The sequence below is a fragment of the Oxyura jamaicensis genome, chromosome 6, assembly GCF_011077185.1.
Source record: "Oxyura jamaicensis isolate SHBP4307 breed ruddy duck chromosome 6, BPBGC_Ojam_1.0, whole genome shotgun sequence".
In the NCBI taxonomy this organism is placed as follows: Eukaryota; Metazoa; Chordata; class Aves; order Anseriformes; family Anatidae; genus Oxyura; species Oxyura jamaicensis.
Genome location: NC_048898.1, coordinates 29,955,238 through 29,974,829, shown reverse-complemented (window position 1 = coordinate 29,974,829; position 19,592 = coordinate 29,955,238). Strand labels below are relative to the sequence as shown.

General features: G+C 42.3%; 1 protein-coding gene across 2 annotated transcripts in view; it reads right to left on the bottom strand.

Moving 5' to 3' along the window:
• GRK5 (G protein-coupled receptor kinase 5) overlaps positions 1–19,592 on the bottom strand; it is a 165,393-nt gene that overhangs the window by 145,379 nt on the left and 422 nt on the right. The window lies entirely within an intron of this gene.

The following is a 19,592-nucleotide window of genomic DNA, read 5'->3' as shown; positions in this document are numbered from 1 at the left end:
CACCATAATTATTTATTAACCAAGCCTACAGATACATGCTGTTACTCTATGGGAGTTCAAACAATACACTTACTGTTTGAAATATGCTCTTCCATTTGCCGCTAACTGGAGACATTTATTAGTTCCATATTTTACTGGCAGTAATTATTGCTGGGAGCTGTACATTCATAATCTGTGCAGACCAGAGGGAGACACCTGTGTGGATTCCTAGTTAGGCCAGCCCTAACATTTTCTAATCTCTGCCTGAAAATGTTCAAGCCGTTTTAAAGAGCAGATGGCAAATAAAACTTTCTCTCAAAACTTACTCGCTTTTTTTCCAATCAACACTAGTATTTGATACTTTGACACATGGCAATGAACTGTAACCTGTAACTGCAGTTAAAAAGAGGACAATCACAGGCACTGCCCCAAGTACAGGCGCACTCCTTCAAATACTGTGACACTGTCAAACCTCCCAGAATGGGAACAAGGGGAGTCCTCGGTTATTTGTTCAAAATCTTTCCCACGTGGCTGTGCAGAAGACAACTTACTCTTCATCTCCTTCTGTACTGAACCACTGCCTTCTGTGTCCGACCACGAGGGTCACCACTGAGCTCAGTGCAAGTATTTCAAGCCATTGCTCATGGGCTGTGACCAGCAGAAATATCGGGGCGAGTGCAAAATCATGCCACATGTGATTCACTTCTGCTTTATTAATCTCCAGCTTATTAATCTTGCCAGGTGTAGGAATCTTAAACCAGCTGTTAGCAAAAGCCTACATTGCTATTCCAGTGCCTGACAATCAAATTATTAATTTTAGCTTCAAACCCAGTTGTTTCAAAGTGCATGATTTCATTTTTATTTTTTATTTTTTTATTTTTTTCTGAATGGAGTGGTGCTACTATAGCTGGTCTATTCACTTGCAACATCATCTCAACACCGTACTCCTGTCTGGTACTCATTATTAAATTGATTTGAGATAACATTTGACCTGTGTGTTTCCCACATGGCCAAAATCTTCGGTCTTAGTTTGATAGGATGAAAGAGCTTTATTGTTCAGAGCATAACAAAACTGATGAATAACATACTTGGTTAACTTTTTAGATGTGGATAATATGGAAAAAAAAAAAAAAAAAAAAAAAAAAAAAGATTCTGAGAAACTGTGGGTGCCTATGTGACAGTTAGTTCTTCCGTGCTTTCCAGAGTAGTTCTTTGGGTTTTCACATAATGATTTCATCAAAAAGCATCTGAATTCAGCTGTGAGTTCAATAGATAGCCACATTAGCAGGAACCTTTATTTTCCACTGTATTTTACCTAATTTGTGTTTTGGAAAATCTCAGATCTTAATCTGCCCGGGTAAATTGTCTGCAGGAAACAAGAAGCTCTACAAACAACACACTTTTTTCTACAACACCATGTCATGGAAACTATGGTAAAACCCTTTTAGAGTTACAGAAATATTTGTAAGAATTTAAACAACAGAAGCTTGCTGTACGAGAGGACAACTTGCTCTGCAGCTTAGAGCTGAGAGGTGGGGTGATGTAGCACGGGCTTATCTGACAGGCTCCAAGTGCCTGCTCCAACAGGGAGCTGCAGTCAGCGAGCACGATGCTGAGCAGGTCTCAGGGGAGCTGTATCTTGCTGCTGTCCCTTGCCAAGCTCCTGTGAGACCATGCACACGGTGCTTCTCCTTACCCTGGTGCTGTGTCTACCTGTGTCCATAGCTCCTGCAGAGGAGGGACTGCATCTCTCCCTGTGTTTGCAGATAATGAGTAGCGCTGAAGGATTCTGCGTTTGCCCAAATAGTCCCATAAGGAGTAAACAAAGAATATTTTTAGAGTTCATAAGGAGGACAGGAAACACTAACGGCTACTTCTGTGAAATTACTGAGCTGTCGACATGGCCAATAGCAGCTAACTTCACAAGAGAAGATTAAGTGCCTACATAAGGGTTTTCATACCAGTATGCTTTTAACTATTGCTCAATGCCCAATGTATGAGTTTACAGTGAGGTAAGATAAACTGTGCAGAAGCACATCATCTACTTTAAGGTCTGGGCATGCTCCCTTTCACGTGTAAATACAGAACAGCCCAAAACTTGGAAGGCAAAACAGGGCTTTCAAAAGCTTTCAGAAAACTTTCAAGCACTTAATTAAGCTACTCCTGTAAAGAAGAATAAAATACAAATTTTGGTGACAAAATAAGGACATCTAAGAAAGCGTGAGATATGCTTGATATTCCATATCTCAGAAAGAACATGACATGCTACAGGAAAGAAAGCAGCCATCTCACAAAATACCAAGCAGCAGCAGGAATATTTCACCTGGATTTGTGACGTTACCTAATTCTGAGCAGAAAGAAAGGTCTGGACTTAGTCCTGAGGTTCTCACTCAGCCAGTCTCCACTGCCTTCCAAGGGAAATTTGCCTGGGTGTCAATGATAGGAATGTTCCTTGATCTGTTTGGACATTAGTGTGGCGTTAACCAAGATTGCTCCATGAGATAATTAATGATGAAATGCATTTTTGACTTCCTTACATGGCGCAGCTAACAGAAGAACCAGGCTGAAAAATTGGTTATAAAAACTACATAGGGGATGATTCCTGAATATTAAGTCACCGTAGAAGACACTGATCTGTGTGTTACAAATTACTACAAAACAAGTGAAATATGCTGATTTATACACAGAAAATAAAAAACGCATGCAGCTCTGCAACAGAAGGGAACTTAGTTGCCTGTTCTATATTTTCCATGCATTAATACACCCTTTATCAGATCCTTGAGTTCAGTTGCTTTACAGAGGTCCATCCCAGGAGAGATTTGGACCATGAGAGGCTACACAGCTGACCCAGACGTGCCAAGCTGATGGGCGGCAGACTGCTCTCCTGCTCTCTAGCCTTGCCTACCATGACTTGCAAGATGAAAAAAAATAAAACCAGGCATGCCAGCCCTGAGGTGCACCACCCAGAACAGGCACGACTCCCAAACCCTTTCCTGTTCCTAGGTGCAGGACCTCCTTGTGCTGAGACAGCTGCTCACCTCCACTCCGAGCCCAGCCCCTCCGAACCAGCTGCACCCCGCTGCATCTCCCAGCTCTGGGTGATTCCTTCCCCCAGGACCTCACCCCAAACTGCATTTTCTCTGCTTTGTGGAAGCTGGGTAGAAAGTTTTGGGGATTTGGTTTGCCTCTGTGCAATGAACTGCTGAGACGACGAGCCCACAGCGCTCAGGAACACCTTATGGCTCCCGCATGGCTGCACTGCAGTGCGATTGTTTCATCTCTGAGTAATTACCAGGGAAAACACTATTTCCAAACAATTTTTAAACAGAGCAGAGTTTGGCAGACAAATAAGCCTCTGCAGTATTAGAAGATACACAATACTATTATATCCTCATGAAAAACACATAGAATAACACCATGGGCAGACTTAGATAGGAACATTTATAAACGACAGCATGCTCACAGCCGTGGCTCGTGTCCCGATGGAAATTCCCATCCTATCTAATTACATTGCAACAGTTGTTAGGTGGAATACCCCGGTAAGAAACGGAGCCTGCTTGCACACAAACACTGCTTCATTTCTAAAAACAAGGTAGAGCCTTGGGACGAATTCGCATCAGGTCTATGCAAACCGTTACAGATTTTGTCACAGAAGTCTGGGCAATTGCTTACACATTTTAAATATGCAGATAGAGGTGAGCTCAACCAGACTGATTCTTTCTAATAGGCAGATTATTGTATAAAGATGAATTATTGAAATCCTCTTTTTAGCTTAAAAATAGAGCTAAAGTACTTACAAGAACAGCAACAAGTGGTAAATATAAAAGATGAGCAAACTGAAAACAAACAAACAAAACAACCCTACAGATTTCACATCATTCTACAGCTTTAGTTGTATCTGCCCCCGTCACAAAGGCATAAAAAGGTATATTTCATGTTTTAAAGAGCTCGTAATGCTCTTCGTGTTCTTTATGACTTCTTCCTATGTGTGAACTTGTTTTAGGTGAGTCTCTGTCTCCAGTCTGCCATACCTCCTGCTTCCTCCAGCTGATGCAGGCAGGTGACAGCAAACGGTATTTGTGATCTCTGTGCCCACCTCACTGATGCAAAGTGTTACTAACATTCCTATATAAGCACTAAGCTGGGCCTTTAGCCTATTTCTTAAAAGTAAGGGGAGCTGGCACCCAAATATAGTTATTTGTGCTTTCAGCATAAAAAGAACGACACTTGTGGCCAGTGGGTTCTGTAGAAAATGATGGTGACTTCACTGTGTTCCGTTAAATAAACTTTAATATCATTGAGCTGGAACCAAACCTTTGGCTCCTGCCCAAATTTTGTAGCTTTCTCCTTTTGGAAGTCGATAAATACACACTTCATGCAGAAGACCAAGACAGTGGAATCAGACAGGAGCTGTTGAGCAGATCGACACAATGCTGCAATGAGCCAAAGAAAGCTGCTCTTTGATACCGAAAAAGAATGATTAAAAATTATGAGACCTGAGGTTATGAGAAAAAGAGGAAAGTCATTCCCCTTCCTTCAAATCAACAGTGAAGTGCAGCATCACACTAAGCCTTAAGCACAATCAATGCTAAAAAAAAAATCACAAGACCTTTTTAGTGACTCACATCAAGGAGTATCACATCAAGGAGTACTTTCTAGACTGCAAAACCCTGAGGTAAGTAGGTAGAAAAGGAGAGGCATGTTAACTGTGCCTCCTTTTGTAATTGCCATTGTTAACTGACTGCAGCAAATGTATTAAGGAGGGTTTGTGGTATAGAGGATGGCTGAAAATGGAAGCAATGAATATTTTATACAGTAAAAGTATCATAAAGAGATTTCAGAGGATGGACAAAACATGCAAGCAAAAATGCAACTGTGGCCACTGTTAAAATCTATTTAAAAATCTATCTAAGAGCTGAATTTGTACCCACTGAATAGTGTCATGCAGTTCAGTGGCATTTTTCTCAGACTAAGACAGACAAAGAATATAAAATTTTAGTCCTAAAATTAATAGCTGTGTTTACAAGCCCTTTAAGATGCCGCCTATTTTTACTCAGTGAATCATTGCCTGTCTTTATAAAGTATATTTCATTAATCTTCACAATGCACACAAATCTCAGTGGGGTTGCTCTGTTTACATACCAAATCTGAAGTTCTAAGCCCAAACTATTTGTCACAGTATCCAACTTTAATAAAATATCTATTTATTGGAAGATGCCATTTTCTTCCATTCTCTTAAATCACAACAACTGATTCTTGTCAAATTGTTCCCCTTCCTTTTCCCCTCCCCAGAAGAAAACAGTAAGACTTATAGAGAGGAAAATTCACTCCCATGCAAAATTATGCAATACTAAAAACTGGCTTTATCTTCCAGATGAACTTCATCTAAGGTCAAATGAAATGAAACTTCATCTGCAGGGAGATATTAGAGAAGTTAATACATCGGTTGTTTTGGTTTTAAGAACACAGTTGTGATTTGCAATCAGCCCAGATTAAAAGAACCAGTGGTAATAGAGTGCAGATCTGTGTTTGTGAAGTGTCTGCAAATCTCTTCATGAGTTTAATGGAACAAGCAAAATCTCCTTTAAAATGGTCTTCTTAGGATCATTTGCCAGAATTAGGAGTCAGACCCTCCAAGTACTTATACAAAATATGACTTTCACAAGCAGGCAAGAGCCTGGGATGTGAACCATTTACTTTCACTGATGAGCAATTGCCTCTGTCAACAAACTCTTCACCTTATGGGACTATTCACATATGAAATACATTTACCTGCTTTAGTGTTTATAGGATGGTTTCTTCAGCTTGCTGATTGCACCTGCACTAACAGATTCACATGGACAGTGCCACAGTCTTCTGTGCTTCCTCTTTTGAAATATGAGGCTGTATCCTAACATCTGAGCGATAACCTCAAGCACTGAGATTAACAAAGTGCAGAGATCAAAGCTTTGCTGCCTGTCCTCCTCAGTATCCAGCCCTAAGAAATATGCCAGGCCTCTCACATTTGGCTCTTTCTGGCACAGAATACACATTCCCACAAAGAGTTTAATATCCAGCATCTGACTCCTAATTTTAATTTCACCTCAACTCATTGTACCTTAAAAAATGAAGTATAGAATTAAATTACTAAGTATTTTGAAAATGTAGGCCAGGGACTCCGAACCAAAGCATGCTCTGTCCTCACCTTGTAAAATATTTCTGAGTTTCTAAACAAGCTTCATGCCTTCACACAGCTGGTAAATGTTTGCTTAAAAATATATTCAAACAATCCTCTTGCAAAGGATTTGTAACATATAGACTTGAGCTTCATTTTGGAAGGTTCATTTACATAGCACATACATGGGTTTTAAAAAGCTGCCTTTTATTTATTCTAAACTTTCCAATTACCAGTTTGTTTATACCAACCACCACAAGGAGGTCTTAGAGAGGTCACTCAAGAAATAATATATTTCTCTATCTCCTTTCCCAACTACGTTCACGGAGCCAAAGTTCACTTCCTTCCATGAATAATCCTAGTGTCCTGGTATTATTCAGCGTGTAATCTGCTAATAAGCAAGAATAAAATATTAGCAACTTTAAATAATAACAAGAATAAACACTGAAGTGTTGTGCAGTCATATTGCACCATTATTTTTAGACGATCTGTTTTCAGAGGAGACCGCCACAAAGGCTTGTAAGCAGTGCACGGCTCATACCTGTCCTACACACATTTGCAGGCATTCTAGGCTTCTAATATTTATGGCATTCAGGAAAAGAGACGTGTTCCCCATGAGAGCTGGAGGCAAACAGCATCCCAAAAAAGGAAGAGAAAACAATACGCTGAATCCATCAAAGTTTGTTACTTCATAGTCTTTTCACAGCCAAATAAACATTTTACAGCTGGAGGGCTGCATTAGCCAAAATAACAAATGTCCTGAAACCTGCTAGAGATTTTAGATTAGCCTGTCCAACGAAAGAGTTTGATCCTGTGCTTTATACATCTGACATGTATGTGGACAGAGGCAAGTATTAGTGTACAGGTCCTGCAGAATAATTACGCAAAACTTGTGGGTTTTTGCTTTGTTTTTTAAACAGGATTAGCTGAGTTTGGGGGGAGACTTGCTTTGGGTTTATTTTTTTTTAAGCAGGTTGTGGCCAAGCCTGCTGGAACGTATTATAGTCCTCTGTGGCATTAGAAGTGATTGCTGACCTTTCAAAGAGCTTCAGATGGTCAGCTTTGACTGGTAGATTCAAACACCACCCACTTTAACAGTGTTCACCTGGGACATTTTCTTTCAGTCCTTTGCACAACCCTGATTTTTTGGCCAATCATCAGATGTCTTAGGGATGGTTCCTTCGAATGCTGCCATCAGCTGGCAAATTCCAACATTTCTCCTTCACAGATTTTTGCTTTTCCTCTCCATCTCTATCTAGAACAAGCTGACTGTAGTCAAAGCTAGTTTGGGCAGGTGGGTCGTGCTTCAAGCTGAGCAGCTTGACAGTTGTACAAGATGCTATCTAATCACTGTACCTTGGCAAGAAAAAGCTGTTTCTTGGGACAAATTTGCCCAGCCATCCATTTGAAGAGATCAGAAGCAAGACCTGAATTCTGCCAACGGTTAGAATGGAAATCCCTGATATACATCCAAAGAAAATGATGCTGGAGGCTTGAAAGCTTTAGATCAGGTCACTGGAGATGTCAAAATCTGGGATATCTTCAATAACTGAACGTTTGCAACAGATTCCCTCCAAGCTTCACTTGGTTGCGTGGGAGACCACACAGTTATTGAACAGCGACAACACTTCACGCTCTACTGCAGTACTTGGTCCTCTGAGTGATTTCTGTTCAGCAGTGAAGCTGAACTCACCTGGCAAAGAGCACGTGTTACCATGGACAGAGCAGAGACAGAACAGTGAGACAGGGCCTTGGTAAAAGACTCTGGCAGAGCAGGAGAAGAGGATTCATATAGACCTGATTTCTAGAAGCCTGCGGAAGACTATGGTAAAAACAGAGAAGTCAGAGTTCTGACAGGCAAACTGGTAGAAACTATGCCTAAAATACCATAATCACAAGCACAACAGCTGTACCACAACCCATCGCAGAAAAAGTGAATGCCTTGTTTGCCTTAGTCTTCACTGAAAGGCCTCCCTGGTCTCTGCAGGGTTCAAGGAGGGACAAGACCTACCAGCAGCACACGAGGGATTACCTAAACAGTTGTGGCCTGCACAGGCCCACAGAACAAGAAAGGCTGCACCCAAAAATGCAAGCGTGCCCAGGGCTGATAGTATTACAAGGCTGCTCTCTGTCAGCTTTGAAAGGAGGTGGAGACCCAGAGAGGCCCCACTATGACTGAAGAAAGACAACAGGACCATCCAGGATGGTACAGGCAGTCAGTTCACTTTGGTTATAGGGTCATCTCATAACTATTTCTGGGCACATGAAGGAGAAGGAGATTGGCAACAGCCAGCATGGATTTACGAAGCATAAATCATCCCTGACTAGCCTGCCTGCCTTCTTCAATAAAGTGACTGGCTTTGTAGACAAGGAGAAAAGCAGCGGATGTTATTTAGGCTGATTTTAGCGAGATTTTCAACACTGTCTCACACAATAATCTCATACCCAAGAGCAGCTCTGCTGAAAAGGCCCAAGGGTATGACAGACACCAAACTGAGCACAAACCAGCAGCATGCCTAGCAGCAAGGAAAGCCAGCAGCACCTTGAGCTATTTGAACAGGAATGTAGTCTGTAGACTGAGGGAAGTGATTATTGCCCCCTATTCAAAATTCATTAGACCACATCTAGAGAGATACCACATCTAGTTTTGCCCCATCCCCCAATAAAGGCCATCAATAAATGAGCAAATTGTGCAGAGGGCCATCAAGATCATCAAGGGCTGGAGCTCCTGCCCTGAGAGAGGCCAGGGCAGCAGGGCCTGTTCAGCCTGGAGAGGGGCCTGGGGCTGCAGCAGGGGACTGTCAGCAGCCAGCCAGTAGCTCTGGGGAGGTTTTTGAGATGAAGTTAAGCTCTTCACAGTGCTGCATAGGCCGGAGGATGACAGGCAATGTCATAAATTTAAAGAGGGGTCAAATGGATATAAAAAGGTTTCCCTCATGAGGACAGTCAAGTAGTGGAGCCGGCTGCCCAGAGAGGCTGCACAGTCTCAGCCCATGGAGGTTTTCAGTTTTTGACAGATCAACCCGGGCTAGCTGCAGAGCTGCCCCTGCTTGGGCTAGAGGCCTCCTGAAGTCCTTTTCAACCTGAATTATTCTGTGATTTTAGGAAAATCATGTTTACAAATTTCCTGGATTCTTTTGGAGGATTCAAAGAAGGGTGAACAGTCAATAAAATATTTCAAAAGTGGCTTTGAAATTCTTGAACAGTGGTCTGTTTTTTTTTTTTTTTTTTTTTTTTTTTTGTTTGTTTTTTTTTTGGTCATTTTTGTTTTTGAAAGCTAGTTTCTTAAGAATTGCTGGTGAAAGGCAACTGTATCTCGAGAAGAAACCCTCTTGTGAGTCAGCAATAGTTGACAAGATAGGAAATCAAGGCTAAGAAGTTTACAGTGGAGTGAGGCTGCCGGTGGTGTGCCAGAGATCTTTGATAGGACTTGGATTATTCAGAGTATTCATAAATGGTCTGGAGAAGAGATAAATAACAAGATGACATTTGCTGCCAAGATGAATTTCTTCAAGACACTTGTACCAAAAACAGCCTGCAAAGAGTTGCAGAAGTATGTTGCCGTATTGAATCACTTAGGGAAGGAAAAAAAAAAAAAAAAAAAAAAAAAAAAAAAAGAAGTTCTGTGTCAGCCAGCAATGTATTGCACATGAAAGAAAGAAAACAACTCATGCTATACACAAAAAATAAAGGGCTCTAAATTAAACATTTCAGCTCAGGAGACAAATTTCTGAGCTCATTGACAGTAGTCTCAGTAAGGAATGCTTATGATAGAGAAAAAGAGCAAACAAACATCAAGTTAAAAAAAGATTGTCAAAAGGCAAAGGACAAAGCACTCAGCATCACTATGTCACTGTCCATGGTGCACATTCAGCACACAGGGCCACACTACCCAAGGGACAGATTTGGTCACCCGTTTCAGAAAGGATACGGGATTAGAAGATGTAAAGGGACAAATATGATAGACTTAGACCTTTCCATCTGGCGATGGGCTGATAAGGGCCTATGATAAAGGGTTATAAACTCAAGAATAACCTCCTAGAAGTTAGGACAAAATCAACAAAATCAACATGTTAAATCCAAACAGAAGTATTTGATTGATTTGAAGATAGTTTGCTTCCCTTCTCCTCCAGGACACTACCACGTATTCGTCATGGCTACTTCCTGAGGTTGCCAAAACAGACGTCATACATCGGCTGAGAGTTCCTCATGAAGCACACATGTGGGAAAGTTTGCATGCTTTTTGCTGCGTTATGGAACTCATTGCCACAGGATGTTGTGCAGGCCAAAGTTGGGAATGTAGCAAATAAAAAATGGGAGGGTAGATAAATTTATGAGGGATACATCCTTCTATTAGACACCAGTGGACAAAACCACCTTCTGCTTGGGAAATTCCTACTGTGAGAGACTGAAAAGACAGGCTTGGGGAAGGCTCATTCTATCCATGCCTTTCCATAGGCACCTGCTGCTATCCAGGGTCTGTCAATGACACAGGGCAAGAAGCAGCTTTACTCTGAACACTTCTATATTCCTACCTGCCCAGCTCTCTGATTCAGAAACCTGAAGTTTGCTTTTTAATTCCTGAACCACTGTCTCTCATAGAGCAGAGTGAAAGGAGATGCATGCTAAAGGCACAAAGCTTCCGAGAAAGGTGCACTGTAACTCCGAGAAAAGCTTACATCATGTATAAGTCATCTGGCTAATTCTTCCTAAAAGTCATCTGCTGGCGAAATAAACAAAGCACAAACTTTCCCAGATGTGTGCTTCATGAGGAATTCTCAGTCAACATATGATTTATGACTTGGCATCCTCAGAAAACACAAAATCATGATTCAGAGATGAAATGTAGATGTGAAATTGCTATGGAAGGAGACAGAAAGGGTTTATTCAGAGATTAGTCCCAACTCTTGTATTTGTAAGCTTTTTCACTGATTGCAAATGTTGCACTGGACAATTGTTCTTCCTTTAATAGTAAGAAGATTAAGGCTCAGTGTTCAGATTCTCTTGATTTGCCGCAAATGTTAGCCAACTAAAATTTCCTGCAAATCTTGCAGGGTGAGCAATTGCATTTTTGCACCATGCTTTCTCCATGAAGGAGGACAGGCAAGTTGTCTCATTGGACTTCTGCTGGGGACAAGTTTGCCATGCAAGTAGCAAGACTACCCCTACAGAAAGCAACCCTATTGATTTCTAGCGTGCATATCACTAGAATCTCTTTCTGAACCACAGACAAACAACTTCATGGAGACCCAGAGCACTGAAAAAATAAAAAAGAGCAATAAAAAAGAATCTATAACAACTAAAACTAAAGAAGATGGGAAAAGGCACACTGGGAATTTCATTCAGTCAATCATCCCCAGTACAAAACAAAACAAAGTCTATCAGCAGCGGGGAGGAAAGCAATGGGGAGAGAAAAACAGCAGAAATGCAAGTGAAAATAGAATGACAAGCAATGAACAGTGCCAATGTGAAGTATATATATCTTCCACAGATATTTTGGCAACCTTGGCTAAATGACGATTTACCCTAGCATCCATCCTTCCCAGCTCATCTGCTTGTTAAAGATGTCAGTTCCCTTGCACTGCCTACGGGGGTATTTTGACAGAAACGTCACTGAGGACTCATTGGTGTTGTTTTAACTTGGCATCATCGATGTCTTTGCTTTGTTTCTGAATCTCTTCTTCCAGCTGTATTTCTCTCTCTCCCCCCCTTCCTATGACATGCTGGATGGCTCAATAGACTGTGCCCGAATGAGATGGCTTCCTCATTTGTAAAACTTTCATTGGAAATAAAGACTTCCTGTAGAATCATGCAGGTCTCCCATAATGCATGCATGGAAAAAAGTTTTAATCATTTTAGATAGGAGCAGCGTCGCGCAGACTAAACACTGACCAAAGAACAAAGGAGGGTAATATGATGGAGAAAATATATAAAGCCTTAGATGTGTCCAGTAAAGTGATGTTTAATCCAATTGAGTTAAATATGTTTTAAGCAGTGCATTAAGGATTCATAGGTGATGTCAGACAACAGAGAGCAGGGGAAAAAAATAGGAAGATTGGAAAAGTGGGAAGAATGCAATAAGGGAATTGCAGCCTAGAAAAATTTAGACTACTTTAACAGAGAAAAACAAACAATCCAAATTTATTCACTGGTGGAATGCTGCTAGGAAAGGAGAATGGCCCTGGAGTACCGACAAATAGGAAACAGCATCCCAGCAGCCAAGGTGCTGCACACCCGCATGAGGGAGAGGTTGGCCCTTTGAGTAGTTAAGTGGGAGAGGTACTGCACAGAAGTAAGGTAACTTCTAGAACTTGAAATATAACCTCAGCCTACCAGGAAAAGCCAGGCTCAGTGAAATCATGCGTTCAGTGGGACCCAAGAGAATACTCAACGAATGCAAAAATAGCTGCTGCTGCTGCTTAACTGCCTCTTTGGCATCCTCAGGTCAATGGGGAACTCCATAAGCAACCTCACTCATGGAAACTACTCAGAAATATCCTGATATACTCCCTCGTGGGTACTGTTTTTTCCCCAGGGCCCCCTCCGCATGTGACTAGTTATTTCAGCTGATTTTGAGGTGGGCCAGAGAGAGAACTGGGTTCAGACTGCCTGCATGGCAGACTCCATCCCTAGGCACACCTCTTGGGAACCCACCATTGGGACTGAACTTGTCCTGAGGAGCACAAAATTTGAGGTGGACCATCCAAGCTGACAAGCTGGAACGAAGAAAGAACAAAAGCTGTTAAACTCAGCAACAGAAAACGCCCAGAGAATGAAAACTTGGTACAAAAGGAACTACATGAGTAAGGAGAAACTACATGAGTAAGGAGATGAGAAAAAGGAGAATTTCGCCAGAAGAGTCAAGAAGATTACTTGGGCTGAAAAAAAAAAATAATAAAAAAAAAATCCTGAAATAGAAGCCCACAATTTGAGTCATTTTTATACCAAAACCGTTTAAAATAAAAAAAGTGCTTGGAGGACAAGGGACAGAATGACAAAGTAGGCCTTTCCCGATGGCTGCTAAAAGTTGGTTTCACTTCAGTTCTGCCGGTGTACTTCTCCTGGCCTAACAGCATTGCAGCAGTCAGAACAGGGCGATCCCGGAGGTCTCAGCCTCGCAGAGCACTCACAAACAAGCTGCGTTTCCAGCCACCAGGTAGTCCCCCACGAGGTCCGTGGGACTGCTCATACATACTGAACACTGGTAAGGACTGGAAGTGATGGAGACACAAAGTTTTCAGTCTTTGCTGTGGCACTGAGAAGTTAGCTGTGAAAAACTATCTCCATCCCAGAGCACAGCCAGCCACCCTTCCTTCATTAGTATTATTTGCATTACCAGGTCAGAATTGAGCCATGAGTACTTGGGTATATTTCCACTCCTATTATCCTGCCCATCTTCCTTGAAAAAAACCAAACACTTGTGACAGTGTCTTCAGCTATATCTGAAGAGACATCATATGAGCTAGAAGCAGCTGAGCCAGCTCCAAAGACTTCTCAGCCCCATCCATCTTCCCCCTCACCCACGTTTTGTTCCATCTTTTCACTTTAATTAGCAACTCTATTTTTTTAAATAAACAGAATACCCATCATCTTTGCAATATTTTCTTTAGAACATTTAATTTTTGTTCCCTACCTAATCACAAGGCAGTATGCATTTTTAAATCATCCAGGCAAAATAATTACAAAAATAATCCAGCCAAGTGTAATCAAACTGCAGGGTTCTTTATTTTCCTGGCCTCTTAATTTAATTTCACATCCTGTGGTCTTAAAGAAATATTGGGATGTCATCTTGTTATTGTTTAGGTTATGTGCCTGTAAAAATGAGGAGTAACTGGTTCTCTTCTTACTCACTGCCACACAGAAAACTCATATACCAGATAGAACATGTTTTGGAGTAAAGACTGAGGGATAAATCTCACAGATGAGCACAAGATAGATTCTTAGCTCCCATTTTCATAGGCAAAAATCAAACGGAAGGGTAGTATTTCCTATCCAGCTGTAAAGGAAGAGGAACCCTTGTTCGATTGTTTAGTTTTGAGTACTATTTTGTAAAGACTGGAACTGCTTTGATAAAATCTTTTGTTTATAAACTTTTTCAACACAGTGATATGGCTTCTGAAGTGATTTTTGTCATTTCACCCATCAGAATAGTCACAACACAAGAAGCTAAATACAGTCACAAACTTATGCCTGCATCTTGGATAAAAACTGAAAATTCTTTGTTGCGTGGATGACTTTACCGATACTAAGACCTCAGAAAGGAATATATTGATAACGAATACAGGTAGTCTCTTCCTAGATTTATTATTTGGCACTTGATGAAGTCAGTCACATGAGGTTAATGGGGCACGTACACGTAGCTCTATCCAAACCTCCGTAGTTAACATCTGTTTGAGAAGACTGACCAGCTGATGGCTTCTGTGTGTTAATTACCTAAGAGACCATCACAGCTCAGTACTAAATATATTTTAAATGCCTACAAACCCATTAAAATCAATAGCAATTAGACCAAAACACTGCCATACCACAGCAACAACAAACATGAAGGGACATAGTCCTCTCTCTGCAGCCAGGAAGCTTGGGTGGAAGGGCTCTTGGTTTCTCCAGCATCACCACATCTCAAGACCTGCTGCCCACAACGGCGAGCTGGAGAACCCCAGGGACAGCCCCAGACAAGGAGCAGAGCGCCCACAAAGAGCACAGATACTGCAGCTCTAACCTGCCTTGCATCAGCTCTACTATAAAAAAGTGCAAAGGGATTTCATATACATACACGCTTGCTCTAAATCGGGTATGGTGAGGAATCTTTGTGTCATTCAGACTTGCACATTCTTTTCACAAAGGCCTGAAGCCTCCTGTTTTCTGAATTTTCTTGATAAGAAAGTAACGAAATATTCTGACCTCTTTTGGGTATTTTTTTTTACCCCAAAAGAAATGGTTACAGCTTGAAAAGGAATCTCATTTTTAAATCTAGAGCTTAAAAGCACTCTATCTTACATCTGAAGTAATGGCTGATTCCATTCTTGGATTTATTCATTTTTTCTTGTAAGCTACTGCAGTGATGAGAGCTTTTCTTGAATTCCAAAAAGAAAACTAGACTGAGTCACTGCATACAAGCATCCTCTGCTTATAGAAACAACATTTTCCTTACAAAGTACTTTGTTTTTAAGTCAAGGGATACAGGACAGGACCTTAGATTCTGCATTCCAAGCATCGGCTAATGAACTTGCTAAAGTTAAGTTGCAATAATCATATTCTCCATGGGGTTTTGGCTGTCGCTATAGTCACCTTCTTTCCTTCAAAATATGCTTTTCATTGTTCTACTGCCCTTTTTCCAATTGCTCTGCAGCCAAGTTCTTGGAAAGCAATCACGCTTCTTGTTTAGGATTTATTGCTAGTCTTCTGCCAATAAGGACACGCACAAATCTCTCCTGTGATCATCCTGCAAAAGCAAGCTAAAAATACAGCAATATAAAAACAGGCACATTTTGCATGTTAAATGGCATCAGTGTGCAGTCATCAAAAATTTTAGAGATATATATAAAAGAAGGTTGACCCTTTTGGCTAGGCTGATCAAAGGTTCTGCTTGGGTGCCGTAAATAAGTTTACTTTAGAATCCCAGTCTCCTCAGAAAGGAAAAAATGTATTTTTGTTGTGTTATAGTAGTTGCAACATTTTTTCCTTTTATCGGGTTTACACAGTAAAGTTTGCGCTTTAGAAATTTAAGGTCTGAGGAAAATAATAGTTTATCTTCCAAACCGGCTGCCTTAAGACTAATAACCATGATGACTAATGCCGTTATCGCTAAAACTTTAAAGTGGTGAAAACCGGTCATTTGTTTGGTTTTTACAAGATTGTAAAGGATCTTGCTGTTTCAAGTTGTATTTAGGTTTTGAAATGTGTTTCAGGATGTCCAAGAAAATTCAAGTGCAGAGCAGCAGCAGATTATATGAGGGAAGACTGATCTTATAGCTCGGAAATTATGGCTCATGACAAAGAGTATCTGGGAAATCACCATGCCTTGGCCACGCTTATCTGACCATATTGCTTGTTTTCCATACAAACATTCTGGTGAAATCATCAGCCTATTTGAAAGACTTTTATCAGCCTGCTGCTTTTAACAGGCAGGGGTAGAGCCAGGACTGTAGGGATCTGCTTTAAATCTTCTCTGTGTTCCGCTTGTTAAAGTTCCTCTGAAATTTGGGAAGAGTCAGTCCTTGGTCCCTCCACGACCCTTCTCCTTGGTTCTGACGAGGTCCTCTGTTAAACAGCCTTAAGGAATCGGGACTCATTCATGAGCCTGGATTCCCTTTCAGCAGCTTGGTGTATTCCAGTTCCTCATGGCTAGGTAATTCTGTGGTTCAGACGTGATCGCTGAGGCTCAGAAACAAGAGGGCTAATGAAAAGATCCAGATAAATGTTTCACCACCTCATAATTTGGGGTTCTTACTCAACCTGAAATGACTGCGATTGTTATTATTCTGCTGTTCTTTTTATGATTCTCATCTTTCTTGTCTTTTCTTCTCTGCTTATTCTTTTCCCCAGGCAATAAGAGATGGTCCCAAATATCTATTTGGTTCCTATAATTAAACCAGATGTATTTTCTATTCAGTCCTAAAAGGGACTGGCCATTTGTGCAATAGGATTTTGCATACAAGAAAAAAGAAATGATCATTGAGGAAACAACATAAATTCATTCCTAATAAATTATAAATGAACTTTGAAATGCAATAAAACTCTTTCTTTCTTTTTTTTTTTTTTATTGTTTCTCCTCTGCTCAGACTGGTAGACCTCTGAGTACAAATAACTCATGTGATTTTATCTCAAACTTTATATTCCGCAAGCAGATGATGATTTCCTGAAATTCATTCTCTGCTTGAAATTATTCAGTGAAATACATTTTTGTATGTGAATTGCATTTACTTTTTTTTGTTGCTCTAATAAGATTACTCATGTATCACAAGGCATCAGTTAATTCTGGGTGTGCTTCTCATTGTAATCATCAGGATTCTGGTACGAGTATTTGTATAACAGTTATAAAACTTGCTTCCCAGTATTTCAGCAAAGAAATCCACTTCGCATCGGTGGTTGCTGTAATAAAATTTGGTCACAAAGGAATTTACACATGGGACCCCAGAAAAGCCGCTTGCAGGGCCAAAGCAAACGAGTTGCAAAATTTAAACCAATATTTGCTAGAAAATGTTTGCGTTGGTCACTCGGCCCTACTCCTGAGGCCCTTACAAAAGTCCTCACTGCTGGACTTAACACTGCAGATCTTCCTAAACCTTGCTCTGAAACTAATCTGATTTTTTTTTTGATGCTGATATTGGGTTTGTGCTCCCCTTTGCAATTGCGATAAGACTTCTGCTTTTACTAATGGCCGCAGAATGGATCCCATTATTTCACTACTTCCAACATCAAATACCGCATCGCAGGCACCAGCGACCACCTAACTGAGCTAACATAGCTTCTGCTTTTGACTTCTCAAGTGCAAACACACATGCGTGTACTTGGCTGCGGCTACGTGTTCACCTAGCTACATCTATCCACAGAGCCTGCAGGACCTGGAACAAGCTTACTCTTAGGTACCATAATCCCCAGTCTATTACTTTGGGTTTACTCTTGGTCTTCAACAGGCTGTCCATCTTCTCCACCTGTAATGACATCCACTGACATTATTCCCTGAGAATTTTAAAAACACTTTACTGGCAGCAGCTTGCATGCAATGATAACTAAAAATCTGGAAACACATGGATAGTACTTGTGGCTTTGTGATGTCAGGTACACAATGCTTCGTCCATTCTTCATTTCAGAAAAATTCAGACGACTCCCCGCCCCAAAATAATAATAATAAAAAAAGCTTTATGAATAAATAAGCACCAGGCCTCAAACATTGTTGTTGGAACTTCAAGCAGAGTTAAAAGAAGTGTTGGAGCATAGTTTGGAGTAAGCCCTGATAAAGCTCTGCCGTTGGGATGGGAGCATTAGCTTCCTTCGTACAACTTAACGCAATAAACAACGCCGCTGTTACCATCTTGCTGAGGATGGTAGAAAAGGAGCATAAAACTGAGTGGCATATTCAAAATTCCTTGCAAAATATTGGCTCTCGGAAAACAACACACAATAACTGTAATTAATACCAGTCCTTTAAAGTATCCCTGAACTCTTCTGAAATCTAACCCAGTACTACGCCGCTGGTAGCAGCGACTGCATCCTGAACGGTGTTGGAAATGACAACAGAAAATCACAATTCTCCAGGAGAAGACGGAGCTGTAACGCACCGGTCTGCTCAACAGAATAATACCTTTGCCCTTATTATTTAGATTTTTTTTTTTCCTGGAGAATCACAGGACTTTACTCTTTAGCTAAGCCTTGCAAGTTCAACACCCCCTGAGTTATATAAACATTATTTTACAATTTGAGCTATTTTTCCCAGCGAAAGGGATCACTCCAGGGGAGGACTGTTTCAATGACCTCTTGTAGCAAGCCAATGTTGCATTTCTCCTACTTCCATGGCTTCAGCGGGACCAAGCCTGAGGTGCACCCAGGCGGCCCCGGCCTCGCCAGCCCCAGCACCCCAGCGCCAAATCCCAGCCGCAGGTTGCACCGTGCCTACAGCTGCCCCTGCTAGCAGGCGGTTCCAGGAGACAACAAGTTGCACCAAAGGCTTGAGATGTGTTATTTTAAAGGGTAAAGGACGTGAGGGTTAGTGTTGGGGGTAACAAGCCAGGAAAGAAAAACCCCACCGGCAGCAAGCGCTTGCAACCTTGGCAGCGATGCTGCGGCCGTGAGATGCGGGCGTGCGGCGCCCACCTTGCAGCGGGGGGTGCTGCTGGCCGGGCCCCCCCAGGAGCAGCGGGGGGACACCTTCGCCCCCTTTGCTGGGGGAGGAAAGGAAAAGCGGAGAGGGGAGAAAACCGCCCCACAGGGCTGCTGGCTGTCACCAGGCTTCGTGCTTTTTGGGGTGGGATGCTCAGAGGGGGGATAGGAGGGATGCTCTGGGGTGGGGGAACAAGGGGGGATGCTCGTGGTGGGGGGAACAGGTGGGATGCTCGGGGGGGAGGCGGGGGAGATGCTCCAGGGGGAATGCTCCTGGGGGGGGAGTTCCCAAGGGCCACGGAGCGGCTTCTCCTCGCCGGCGGCTCCGGGCACCCCTCGCCCCCTGCCGGGGACCCCCCGAGGCTGAGCCCCGGCTGGGAGCAGGAGCGGGCCGGGGCCAAACGGCGGCGGCGGGGGGCGCCTTGGTGGCTCGGCGGTCGCCCCCCGTAACGCCGCCGCCAGAGGCGAGGAGCGCCCGCTCGGAAGCGCTGCGGTCCTGCCGCTGTCCCCGCGCAGCACGGCGAGCTATTTGCGGCTCCGCCGAGCCCTCCTGAATGAATGCATCAGCAGCTGACCTTTAACAATAGGCGCTGAAATAGCACAATCTGCGGGACCGGCTCTCGGAGGGGGGGGGGGGGGG